Source organism: Nicotiana attenuata, unplaced genomic scaffold (assembly GCF_001879085.1).
Source record: "Nicotiana attenuata strain UT unplaced genomic scaffold, NIATTr2, whole genome shotgun sequence".
Classification (NCBI taxonomy): domain Eukaryota; kingdom Viridiplantae; phylum Streptophyta; class Magnoliopsida; order Solanales; family Solanaceae; genus Nicotiana; species Nicotiana attenuata.
Window position 1 is genome coordinate 200,377 of NW_017670992.1, and position 13,824 is coordinate 214,200.

Sequence of the window (13,824 nt, forward strand, 5' to 3'; positions counted from 1 at the left end):
AGAGTGTTATTGGTGAAGAATGCTCGGCGCATAGAGCAGGAAGTTGTTGGGTTGTCTTGGGATGAGGATTTCATTTTTTTGCGGTGTCGGAGTGCCAATGAGGCACGGGTGGTTCGGTTCGTTATGTCAGGTAATTTGTGGTTTGAATAAGAGTGAATGACTTTCGAGAATGGTTCTAATGTGTTCAAGATTCTGCAGGAAACAATCGGGTATCTCAAGGATTGTGTATGTGGTTAGAGACTGTGTTTTCATTGGAAAAAAAAGGTCAAGACTTATGGTATTTTTATGTTAATTATGGGATCCTATGTATCGGTATCTGGAAGGTAAAGGTAACAAATTCAGATTCGCAGGAAGTTCTTCAGAGTAAAGTATTCTGGAATGTGGTGTTTCTGGGGATATTGAGAGAGTATTCAGCGGCTTATGGGTTTTAGACAGTGTGGTCTTATGCTTGGGTCTCGGGTAGTGAGCCTGGGTTGAGAGGTTGTGGTACTACAACAAGAGGGGATATCAAGTTGAAAATGAATCAGAAGGAAATCTAGATAGATGAAGTAGCTTGATGGTAGACCGAATCGGTATAGAAAGGATATGATTAATTCTTTGTGTGTGCTCGAGGTACTGAGTTCGTACAGGTATTTTGCAGCAAAGCTCTTGAGTTCTGGCAGCTTGCTTAGCTTGGTCTGGTTAGAAGGATTCAGTCCTGGCGGTTTAGCTTGTGCAAATGGAATAGGGAGAGAGTTCTTGTTGGGTTTTGCCGTGGTTTGGAGATGTATATTTTCTATGGGCATGCGGAGCATGGGATGTGTAATGATTTTTCTTCCAAATAGGATCAATGGAAGTTCTTGGATAGATGAGTTACAGTTCAGTTCTGAAAAGAAGTTCATTAAATTCTTAGGCAACGGGTAGCCTCAGGTAATCAAGGAAATGGTACTGCTAATTGGAAGTGATTTGACGGGAGTATATGTTTCAGAGAAAGGGTAATGTGATTAAACTGATGATACTTCCATAGTATTGCGGCACTTTCTTGTTGGGTCGACTGGTTTCGGGTTGTTTGGTGGCACAGGGAAATCCTAGAGTAAATGATTGGGTATTAAAGGTGTGACATGGGTTCAGACGGCGAAATTGGGATCGGATATGGTGATTCATGTGCTGTGTGGATGTGGAGGCGGAAGTTCTCATAATCAGGCTATGATGGGGTATGTTAGATCCGGATGTGATGTTGGGGTTTAGACTGGTTGTCTCCGTGTTGGGTTATTCAGGACTATTGCGCTATGGGCTATGCTGGAATGCCACGGGTTGAGTGGCGAGGTGTGTCGGAGTATATCCTGGTAGAGTGGTTTTATATTTCGAAGACCCAGCGGACGGCTGGGAAGGATTGTCTTTCTTACTTGGGCTCTTGTGATGAGTGTCAGCGCTGAGGCTTCTTATATTGATTCAGTTCCGGTATTGAGGGAACAACTTCGGGATTTCCTTAATAAGGAGTTCGTTGGTAGGCCAATGCGGATGGTGTTCTAACTTGAGTCGGCTCGGTTGGCTCCGAATTGCATTATTAGGAATAGGTTGATTTGATCGTTATTGAGCTTGTTAGTGATCTGGGGAGATCTATGAGTTGCTTTTCTGTGTTGTGAGACGTTATGATTTGTTGGTTATGGGCACATATGGTGCGATTCTATTGGGGTTCATAGTGGAACTCGAGCGGGGAGAATAATTGGGTGTCGCTTAGTGAATGATGTACCGATTGCGTTTTATCGGGTTTGCATGGTGTGGGTTATTTGTTTCACCGTGGGTGTAATGATCTGCTTTAGTTCCAGACATCAAATTTTGCGTGGCTGTCGATTTTGAGCATAGTGACTTGAGGTGTTCCATGTGTAGCAGTGTGTGGATGGGATCGCGCATTGTAGCGAGGCTACGTGGAGATATGACCTTTCGGGGTAGATTCATGTGTTCTATTTCTATGAGGTGAGACGGGGTCTCAACCTTGTGTTGTGATGGTACTGATGAGCTTGAGGTACAGCTCTTTCGTTTGGGGGTCATTTTCATGATTTGAGTATGTTCAGATCGTTTCTTATCGGTGCGCGAATTATGCGAGTTGTGGCTTAGGCCTGCATTGATGTGTCATGTCACCAGAGTGGTGCGTTGGATTCGAGGTGATCGTTGGGGTCATTAATGAATACGAACGGATTTGATTTCAGCTTGTTGGAAGGATAATATCGAGGTTCGGCTCGAAAATCTGCTGTGGTATTAGCCAAAAAAAAGGAAGTGACTTCATGAATGGTTGACCTGAGAAATGGTCATGATTTGTTGCGTGTTTCCTTTATCATTGGCAGTATGTGAAAAGTGTTNCGTGTTTCCTTTATCATTGGCAGTATGTGAAAGTGTTGGAATGAGACTTTAGTTGATAAGAGGTTTCCTATCGATATTCGGTTGTTATGTGCAGCTACTGTGAGTAGAAGTTATCGTTTCGAGTGTTTGAGTTATGTGGTATATCATGTAATTGCACCTGAGGTTGCAGGTATGGGTTATTACAGCTGGTTCGAGATTATTCAGAGTATAGATGTGAGGTTCTAACCTTGTGTGTGATTTTGGAAAGTGAAATGTGGTTCTATGACTTATGGGCTAGACTGGATTGTGTGATTTTAGTTAAAATGTGTTATCGGACCTATATGAGATAGGGTGTCGTGGGATCACCCCCCGGGTATATGCATGGTAAGGTTATTCAGCGATTGGTTGGCTTTTAGAACAACTCTGAGTACGTTCGAGGACGAACGTGTGTTTAAGTGGGGGAGGATGTAACGACCCGACCGGTCGTTTTGAGCTTTTGCACCTTGATCGCCAGTTCTCGGGCATGACTTACCCCGTGTTATGCATTATGACTAATGTAGATCGTTGGTTTCGGATTTCAGGAAGAATTGGAATGAATTTGAAAGAACAGTTTCAGTTGAAAGCTTTGAATTGAAGGTTTGACCGAGAGTTGACTTATCTGTATATGAGCTCGGATCGGAGTTTTTACAATTTGGTTAGCTTCGTTAGATGATTTGTAACTTAGAAGTGTGATCGGAAGTGATTTTGGAGGTCCGGTGTAGAATTAGGCTTGAATTGACGAAGTTAGTATTTTGGCGAATTCCGGTTGATAGGTGAGATTTTGATCCGAGGGTCGGAATAGAATTATGAGAGTTTCTGTAGCTTCGATAGGTGATTTGGGATGTGAGTGCAAAATTTCAGGTCATTTGGAGGTGTTTTGGTCGGATTTTTGATCAAATGCGTATTTCGGAAGTATTACAAGAACTTAGGCTTGAATCCGATGTAATTTGATGGTTTTGGTGTTGTTTGTGGTGTTTTGATGATTGGAGCAAGTTTAAATGATGTTTAGTATGGGTTGGCACTTTTGGTTGAGGTCCCGGGGGCCTCGGGGTGATTTCGGAGGCCATCGGGGTGAATTTTGGACTTGTGGCATTTCTGAAGTTGCTGGTATCTGGTATTTCCGCATCTGCGGAAAAGGGGCCGCAGATGCGGTGATGGGGTCGCAGGTGCGTGTGGACCGCAGAAGCGGATAAGGGCCATTGGGTGTTCCGCAAAAGTGGGCAGGTGTCCGCAGATGTTGTGTCCGTAGAAGCGGATTTAGACCGCAAAAGCGGTCCTGAGCGCAATAGTATATTTCCGCAGAAGCGGTAACGCATATGCGGTACAGTGATCGCAGATGCGAAAAGGGCTGGACAGAAAGGGTTTCAAAGGTTCATTTTGTTCCGCGAGCTAAGGCATTTTTCCACCATTTTTTAGCAAACTTAAGAGCTTTTGGACGGGAATTGAAGGTGATTTCGACTGGGTGTGATTGGAGGTGAGTTCTATGACCTAAATACATGATTTAATGGTAGAATTAATATAGAAATTTATGGAAATTCATCAAAAAGGGGGAAAAGCTAGGGCTTGGAATTTGATATTACAAAGTGGGATTTGATGGGTCATTTGGGCTCGGATTTGGGAGTTTTGGTATGTATAGACTCGTGGCGAGATAAGGAATCCGATGATGTTAAATTTTCTGATTTTCGAGAAGTGGGCCCGGGGCTTAGGTTTTGCAAATTTCGTGAATTTCGATATTTTTCGAGTCTTTTCGATTGGGTTATGTTCCCTTAGCCTATTGTAACGTATTCGTTGTGGTTTTGATCAGATTCGACGCGCGAGGAGGTCGATTTTCGAGGCAACGACATAGCGAGCTAGGATTTTGGCCGGCTTGAGGTGAGTAATGATTGTAAATGATATCCTAAAGGGTTTGAAACCCCGGATTTGCACACCGTAGTGCTATATTGAGGTGACTTGCACGCCGGATAGCGAGCGTGGGGTAGAGCACCATTGGGGATTGTGACTTGGTCCGTCCCGATTGATGATTTTACCGCGTATTTGACTGAAACTTATTTGTTATTATCATGATTTGGGTTGATTGCCATATTTGGGCTTCGTGCCAATTATTTGAACCCTTCGGGGATTTTATCACTGTTTTGACGTATTATTTGAACTCAGTCCTGTTGATATTTACAGTTTTACAAACTCAGCCAATTTTACTCAGATTTGAAACTTAAATGATATTTCTAAATGATATTTTGGGCTGAGAACTACTGTTTTACAAATGCTCGAGGGGCTTGTGACGATTTTCGGACTGAGTGAGGCCGAGGGCCATATGTGAGGATATGCTGAGTGATATGAGGCCGAGGGCCTGAGATACTTTATGTGACACGAGGTGGCTTGAGTGACGTGAGGAGGCTTTCAAGCCTTATGAGTGATGTGAGGAGGCTTTCAGGCCTTATGAGTGATGTGAGGAAGCTTTCAGGCCTTGTGAGTGATGTGAGGAGGCTTTCAGGCCTTATGACTGATGTGAGGAGGCTTTCAGGCCTCGTGTGTGATGTGAGAAGGCTTTCAGGCCTTATTTTATATGCCACAAGGTGGCTTGATAGTGCGCTTGGGCCGTAAGGGGCCCCTCCCGGAGTCTGCACACCCCCAGTGAGCGCCGTCGACGATATATGGATCGGGCTGCACGCCGCAGCGAGTTGTGGATCGGGCTGCACGCCGCAACGGTTACTATATGATACCGTTCTGAGAGTGATCTGAGAGAGAGAGCCCGAGGGGCTGAGAGTGTTTCTGAGAGTGAGCCCGAAGGGCTGGTACTGTTTTGAGATATTGCCCGAGGGGCGAACTTTTATGTGCTCATCTTGCATATTTACTTGCCTTTTTACCTGTTATACTGTGATATTTGTGCCCGAGGGGCGGTTTTTCTGTGCTTATCGGCACTAACTGTTTTGAAATCATTTCGTAATTGTTGGAAAGATCATTTTAAAAAGAGATTTAAACTGAGCCAAGAGATTTCCAAAGATTTCACAGCTTCACTATTTTTCTTAAAGGATTGTACCCTACTTCTATACAGCATGTTGGTTGCTTAACGTGATTTCTTACTGCTCAGTTGTTATTTACCTTTATTACTCATTGAGTTGGAGTACTCAGTTTAATCCCTGCACCTCGTGTGCAGATGCAGGTACCTATTCACCCGGTAGCGGGTTTTGGGTTGATCAGAGGTAGAGTTATATGAGTTAAGGAGGTGACTGTTAGCGTTCGCAGCACCATATCTCTCTCTTTTGTTCATTATTCCGGTTTTGTACATATTAGACCATGTAGTGGATTTACATTCTGATAGATGCTCGTGACTTGTGACACCCCGGTTAGGGCTGTGTTGGGTTGGCTTTCCGCTGATTATTACTATTAAGTCATATTTATGTTGTTTATTTATGTTTAACTATTTTTGAATAAGACGAGTGGGTTAGTTGGTTGGCCCCGTCTTCACGAGAGGCGTCATCACGACCCGTGCGGGGTTTGGGTCGTGACAGAAAGCCGTTGAAGTTTGATCCTTATATATCGGTCTTATTAAATAATTTTATGTAGCCACTTAATTTAAATTTTTAAATTTTAATTTTAAATTTAAAACTCAAACTTTAAAATTTAAAAGTTTAATTTTATGCCTTAAAATACTTATTTTATTATTTAAAAATTTGGAAACACTAAAGTATCAATTACATAAGGAAACATAATATACTAAAAAAAATTAACCCGACCCGATAAGCCTGGAACCGGACGGGCCCAACAAAACCCGAATATCCCAGCCCACTACCAACCCGAAACCCTAGCCCACTAACCATCCTGCCCTACTAACCGGACGAGCTATTTTTTCCCGGGGGAAGTGCACAGTTAGCCGCTAATTAGAGATGTCTTTACTCTTTAGCACTGTTTAAAATGTATTTACTCTTTAGCCAGTACTTAATAAACTTTTACCCACCCGGACGAAAATAACCCTGTGCTAGACATGAGTGCTGTGTAAATATTAAGCACATGACGTCCTTAACTTCATGAATGTTGTGTAAATATTAAGGACATGGTGTTCTAAATCTTCAAATTTTTAGAGGAACTTTTGTAATGGTAGCTATGGAATATGAATTGTGTAATTCAAGAAATCTGATTAGTTCCATTTATAAGGGAAAACATGTTAAATCAAAATCTAAAGTTTCAATGATGACAACATATTTACATTGATTGCAGAAATCAAGGTATCAACAAAAGAAAAGAAAGGTGTCAAGAAGCTGTCAAAAGGATAGAAGTTCATGATATCTAAACCAAAGGAGATGATGCTGAAACAAAGGAGTTGATGATGTCTAAACCAAAGGAGATGATATTGAATCAAATGACAAGAAGCCATCAAAAAGGAAACCAAATCTGTCGTGCCCTCTCGGTCTCAATCAAAGACTATCAAGTCGAATACTATCAAACAAGGAAACATATCAAGTGAAGATCAAAGAATATCCAGCATCTTCAATCAGCAAAGTCGAAGGCTCAAATCTCTCCATAAATTAAGGACGTGACAAGGAAAGTCATGAACGAATCCTACCCATTTCAAGTGCAGGATTCAAGAGGCACCCCTTGGGTCAAATCTCTTAGAGGATTCTGTGTCTCGATCAAGACAAATTGCAACAGCTCTCAAGCTCTCCTATAAGAAGTCTGCTCAATTCATAAAGAAGACTTGCAACAAACCGCATTGTCTTCTAAGTCTCTCTACTTCTTAGCATAAAAATTATATTCTTCAGTTTACGAGTGTCATAAAAGATAGGAAGAGTTAGAACGCAAAAGAGAGTTGTGTCAACATTCAAAATATATAGCTGCTACATTCCGTTGGTGATGAACGAGTTAAAACCAATTGATGTATTTATTGTCAAGATCTAAGAGAACCCTTGTGACCCAAGGGAAACTGGATGTACGTACCACAACGGTACCGAACCAATATAAAAATTCATGCGCGTTGTTCTGTTTACTATTCTCTTTGTTTATCTCTATTTGCATTATGCACGAGATCTATGTCACGACCCAAATCGATGGGTCGCTACGGGCACCCGGTGCCTTACTCAACCGAGTACCAATGTAACGTATCTTTCGTATTACATCATCATGGGTAAGTGGGCCAGAAGGGTCGTATGAGGTAACAAGAATAAAATATGAGGAAACACTCGACATAAAACGACCCAACCTGATATAGAAACTTATACACGTGACATACGGGCCTATAAGGCCAACATGATCTCTTGTAAACTTAAAACATAGGTCGACAAGGCCATACATGTATCCGTATACATGACATCTGTCTACAAGGCTCTAAGAGTAAATAAGTAACATAAAGGTCGGGACTGGGCTCCGCTATATGATAAGTTAGGATTTTAACATGTTTTATGCCCCTACTTGCCTATGCTTTGATCATATATTTGTACAAAATAGTCCCAAAAGGCTCACAGGTTATGCTTGTTTGCAGGTTTGATCGACAAAGTGACGAAATGTCAAAGATCGGCTCAAAAAGGAGTGAAACCTGTTCAAGTATCAAAGACCAAGAAAATCTAAAGGGAAGAAGGCCTAGTGCAGACCGCGCAAATTGGTATGCGGCCGCACTAGGAGATTCAGAGAGTTTGCAAACTGGGCTTAAGGGCAATGAGGCCGAGGTACATATCTCGCGGTCCGCGGTGAAGGCTCCCCGGCCGCACGTCAATTTTGTGCGGTCCGCGGAATAAAGATTCAGAGAGTTGAAGTTTTCAGATTCCACACCCACGCGGTCCGCGGTCGTCTTTGAGCGGACCGCGCCAGCTTCCTCCGCGGTCGCGGTCCATTTTACGTGGTCCGCGGAGCCCAACTTCAGAGAGATAAATTTTGAATTTCAAGAGCCTTGTGCGGCCCGCACTGACCCCGCAGGGGCATTTTTGTCCAGTTTTTCCAGTTTAGTATAAATAGAACATTTTGCTTTTTTTAGGTCATCTGTTATCTTGAGAACCCAGCTGCGCTCGTGAGAACAACTTTTGTAGCCATTTTTGGCATCTTAGCTTCAAATTAACGATAGATTCTTGAAATTTAATTTAGTATTTAGTTATTATGTCTTTTCTTCATCTGTTTCTTCATTTTCTCCTTCAAGCATGAGTAGCTAAACCCATTAGCTAGGGTTGTTGCTCAACCCTAGTGTGGGTAATTGATGCGTGTTGCCATGTAGGGTTAGATTGACTATGGGTGTTTGCTATTTGGGTTGATTTTATGTTTTAATCTATAAATTGGTGGTTGCAAATACTGATTTGTGCTTTGTGGATTTGACTCTTCTTGAGAAAGAGAGTCTAAGTCTCCAAAATTGACCCAACAAGGAATTGGGATGGACTCATGAGAAATGATAGTCCCAATTAACGGGTTAAACCTCGAGAGAGTAATCACCCTACTTGAACCCTAGTTGCTTGATCTAATTTGCCTACCCATTTGGTCTCGAGAGAGTCAAGTGGGCAAAATCACTCTCTTTATCGAGAGTTGTGAGAGTGGGTAAAATTGTGCAATGGTTATAGCATAAGCCCCAATTATGTCAATCGAACCTTAGTAACATCTACCCGTCAATTAGCCACCTAGGTGATGTCAAGACCCTAGTGCCCTTCTTTCCATTAGATACAACTTTAGCAATTATCTCGTAGCATAATCTAGTTTCAATTAGTAGTTTGATAAAAGTAGTTTATAATTGAAAAAAGTCAAAAATGTTGGAAGTGACATTTAGAACAAGTACACGACTCTAGTCTAGATAGATACCCAGCTCCAATTTCTAGCTCTTTGAGGAATTCGATCCCGACCCTCATATCGGGTAAAAGCTATTGCGACCCTCTCTTCCTACTTTATAGTAGTGTGGAGTTGGCAGCGATCAACTTTTTGGCGTCGTTGCCGGGGAGCTAACGGTTTTGGCTATGTATTTAGTTAGTTTTGTGTGTTGTTCTTCTTTCCTTCTTATTTACTAAATTGTGAGCGTGATTACTATAGGTACAAAATGGCTTTAAACGCGAATGACCCTTTTGGAAAGGTGCTTGCGGGGGAGGAGGTAGATGAAATTGGAGATGATGAGGTGCCTCTTGTACCCCCCGGACGTGGAGAGGTCGCCAGGCTAATGCTAATAACAACGTTCCAGACCCTCCTCCGCCACCTCCAAGAGCGGTTCCACGGGTGCGACCAAATCAAGGATATGCGAGTGCCATCGTTCCTCCCCGAATCCGGGCGGGGAACTTTCAAATCACAAAATGTCATGTTGACCTTGCTCGAGCAACGAGGATATTTTACGGGCGCCTCCGATCAAAATGCCTACAAGCACTTGAAGGGGTTCATAGATACATGCTGGGGTAGCAAGCAAACAAACGTGTCCGAGGATGCGTTGAGATTGAGGCTTTTCCCGTTTTCTCTTCGGGGTAAAGCGTTGGATTGGTTAGAAAGGCTCCCCAATCATTCCATCACTACGTGGGATGAATTGGTGGACAAGTTTATTTCCAAGTTCTTTTCGCCGAGTCACATGGCGGCGCTTCGTGATGAAATTTTGGCCTTCAAGCAAGAACCAATGGAACCCTTGCATGAAATATGGGAGAGAGTTAGAACAATGGTGAAAGAATGCCCAAACAACGATATGACCGAGGCAATGATTCAACAAACCTTTTATCGGGGCATCAACACCACTAATCAATGCATTGTGAACCAATTGCCCGGAGGCAACTTTATGAAGCTTCCTTACAATGAAGCTTGTGATATTCTTGACGAGATGGCCGCACTTCTTCGGCTTGGCAAAGTAGGGCCAATGTTCCTCAAGGCGACCCTACGGTGATCCATTTGCACAAGGAGTTGCATGACCATGGTCAAGCTATTGCCGAGCTTACTACTACTATGAATCAATTGGCTAAGGCGCAATTGCAACAAGTCCAAAATCCTCGCCAAGTCAATGCCATGGAAGGAGTGAATATGCTTAAGAGAAGGCAAAGAGGGCAACAACCTCAAGGGAATTGTGATCAATATGATGACGGTGGTGGTTTTTCAAATGAGTGTTATGATGAGCTAAGCGAAGAAGTTCAATATGTCAATAACTATCAAGGCAATCGAGGCAACTCCTCAAATCAACAATGGCGGCCCCAAGGAAATTTGGGCAATCAACAAGGTGGTGGTAATTGGAACAACAACAACCAAGGTGGAAATTGGGGGAACAACAATCAAGGCAACCAAGGGCAGTGGAATGGAAATAACAACAATTGGAACAACAACGGTCAAGGTAATTGGAACAACAATGGAAACCAAGGCAATAGGGGGCAAGGCTTTCAAAGGCCCCCCATGTACCGACAACCGAACAATCCACCCCCGTTCCCTTCTTAAGGATCTAGTTCTTCGGGTAATGATATGGGAAGAATAGAAATGATGTTCGAACAAATGATGAAGAAGAACCAAGATTCCGATGCTCAATTGGCTTCCCACAATACCTCCATTCGGAATTTAGAGGTGCAATTAGGCCAAATTTCTCAATCGTTGAATACTCGCCCAAAGGGTGCTATACCAAGTGATACGGTAGTGAACCCTAAAGGTGGGAACAATCATGTGATGGCGGTTACAACAAGAAGTGGGAGAGGTGGTGATGTGCATGCCTCGAAAGATAAGCAAGTTGTGGATGATGATGTTGAGTTGCAAGAAAATGATATTCCTTTGGTAGTTGAAGATGTGGTAGAGAATGATGTGAACCCGTCTAGGGAGCACATAATTGACATGCCGGAGCCGGTGGTGCCAAAAGCCAAGGCACCTTTGCCTAGACCACCTCCGCCTTATCCTCAAAGGCTAGCCAAGCAGAAAATGAAAACTCAAGAGGCCGTGAACCCGTCTAGGGAGCACATAATTGATATGCCAGAGCCGGAGGTGCCAAAAGCCAATGCACCTTTGCCTAGACCACCTCCGCCTTATCCTCAAAGGCTAGCCAAGCAGAAAAGTGATAATCAATTCAAAAAGTTCATTGACATGATGAAGAGCTTATCCATCAACGTGCCTTTGGTGGAGGCTTTGGAGCAAATGCCTGGGTATGCAAAATTCATGAAAGATTTGGTTACAAAGAAAAGATCAATGAACTGCGAAACTATCAAGATGACCCACCAAGTTAGTGCCATAATACATTCAATGGCCCCAAAATTAGAGGATCCCGGTGCTTTCACTATCCCTTGAACCATTGGTAGTGCAGACTTTGCTAGAGCTTTATGTGATCGTGGGACAAGCATCAATCTAATGCCCTTCTCAGTTTTCAAGACCCTGGGTATTGGGCCACCAAGGCCAACTTCTATGAGATTACAGATGGCAGATAAATCAATGAAGCATCCTTTGGGTATAGTTGTTGATGTGCTTGTCCGGGTGAACAAATTTATCCTACCGACAGACTTTGTGATTTTGGATTGTGAGGTGGACTATGAGGTCCCGATTATTCTAGGGAGACCTTTCCTTGCAACAGGGAAAGCATTGGTTGATGTTGAAGCGGGTGAACTAACTTTTAGAGTGGGTGATGAAAAGGCTGTCTTTAATGTTCGCAAGTATATGACGCAACCCAATCGCACCGAAGTGTGCTCATTTGTAGATCTTTTCACAGCTGTGATTGTGGATTATACAAGTTCTATGATTAATGTTGAAGACCCCCTTATGGACGTGTCTCTAAATCGGGATGTCAACGATGATGCAAGTAGAGTAAAGTGCATAGATGCTCTACATGTTATGGAATCTTGTGAGCGCAGTAAATTGTCTTTGGATCTTGAAAACCTAGAAGCTTCCTGGGACACCCCACCAACAAAGCCAACAATTGAGGAGCCACCGGTGTTGGAGTTAAAACCATTTCTTCCACACCTCAGCCCCACAATCTTTAAGCCCAACATTCTCTTGGAGGATGATGCAATGCCTTCCTTGGAGCATCAAAGAAGTTTAAATGAAGCAGTGCATACAATGGTGACATATCCTCATAATGTGTTGATTCCGAAAAGAACAGTCACAGGTTAGCAAGGTTGCATAGACTATGGGAAATTGAACAGAGTGCCCCGCAAGGATCTTTATCCATTGCCATTCATTGATCGGATGCTAACCCAACTTGCTGGGCGTGCCTGTTACTGCTTCTTAGAGAGCTTGATGAGAGCCACGTGGTGGCGCTTCTTGATTTGAAGTGATGTGACGGTAACATGCATCGTGCCGCGACGTTAAATCAGGCGCTTCTTGGGAGGCAACCCATGTCTTTTTCTTCTTGTTTTCTTTAATTTTCTTTGTAGTTTAGGTTTGATTTTTGGACTAATTGGTTGTGAGATGTTGCAGGGATTGTGTTGATGTAGTGCAAAACATTTTGGACAAAATGAACAGTCTCTGAAGTTGCCAGTGCGGCCGCATTGCATTTTGTGCGGCCCGCACTGGTATGGGCTAAGTGAGGTGCTCTCTGAAGTTTGCCATCGCGGCCGCATTCCATTTTGTGCGGATCGCGGTGGACCTCCGCGGCCGCGGTAGTTTTTGTGCGGACCGCGGATGTTGCCTTCTCAAGCTTCAATAAAACAAACCCAGCACGGTCCGCGGTCCGTTTTGTGCGGCAGCGCTGGTAGGTAAGGATGGGGACAACACCTTTTTCTATAAATAGAGCCCAATGGGCACCATTTACCCTTTTCGAACTTTCAACACTCAGACCCCTTAAAGCTACTGTTCATCGTATCATTGACCGTAATACTTACTTGCATTGAATACTTGCATCCAATCTTCATAATCTGGTAACATTTTCATGCATCTTTCATTGATTAATTTTATATTTACATTTTATTTTCATGCCCAGCAGTTTTAGCTTCTCTTTTTCTTCTCGTAGATTCTTCTTTTTTCATTTACTTGTTAGCTTAGGGTAATTTAAATGTTGGGTTTGTGTGTTGGGCATTCATAATGGTTGTGCAAATGAGTAGGGACAAGTTAGGTGGAAAAATTAAACAAATTTACAAACCCTAACTTAGTGGTTAAGTGAAACACTCTGCGCGGCCCGCGGTCACCTTTGCGGAGACCGCGGTGCCCTAATGACTGGAAGTGAACCTTTGCCCAGCGCGGCCGCATTGCACTTTATGCGGTCCGCGCTGGCCCACCGTGGCCGCGATCCCACTTTGTGCGGACCGCGGTAGGGAGATTCAGAGAGCATGTGTGGAGGGCCTTTGACTTATGCGGACCGCGGTCAAAATTGTGCGGTCCGCGGTGGCCCCTATGCGGCCGCACGTCCATTTTGTGCGGCCCGCACTGGCCAGTTACTGCAACTGCTTCTGCAATTGTCTCAGTTTTTGTTCTGCAATTCATTTTGCATCTGTTTCACTGCCTGTGCTTAGACTAATAATGTTAATGTTTGTGCTTGCAGACAATGGTTAAACAAAGAGGTGGCAAAGGATCACAACAACCCGGGAGAGGTGGTTCCTCCCGAGGGGGAAAAGGAAAGAGGGTGGTAAAAATCAC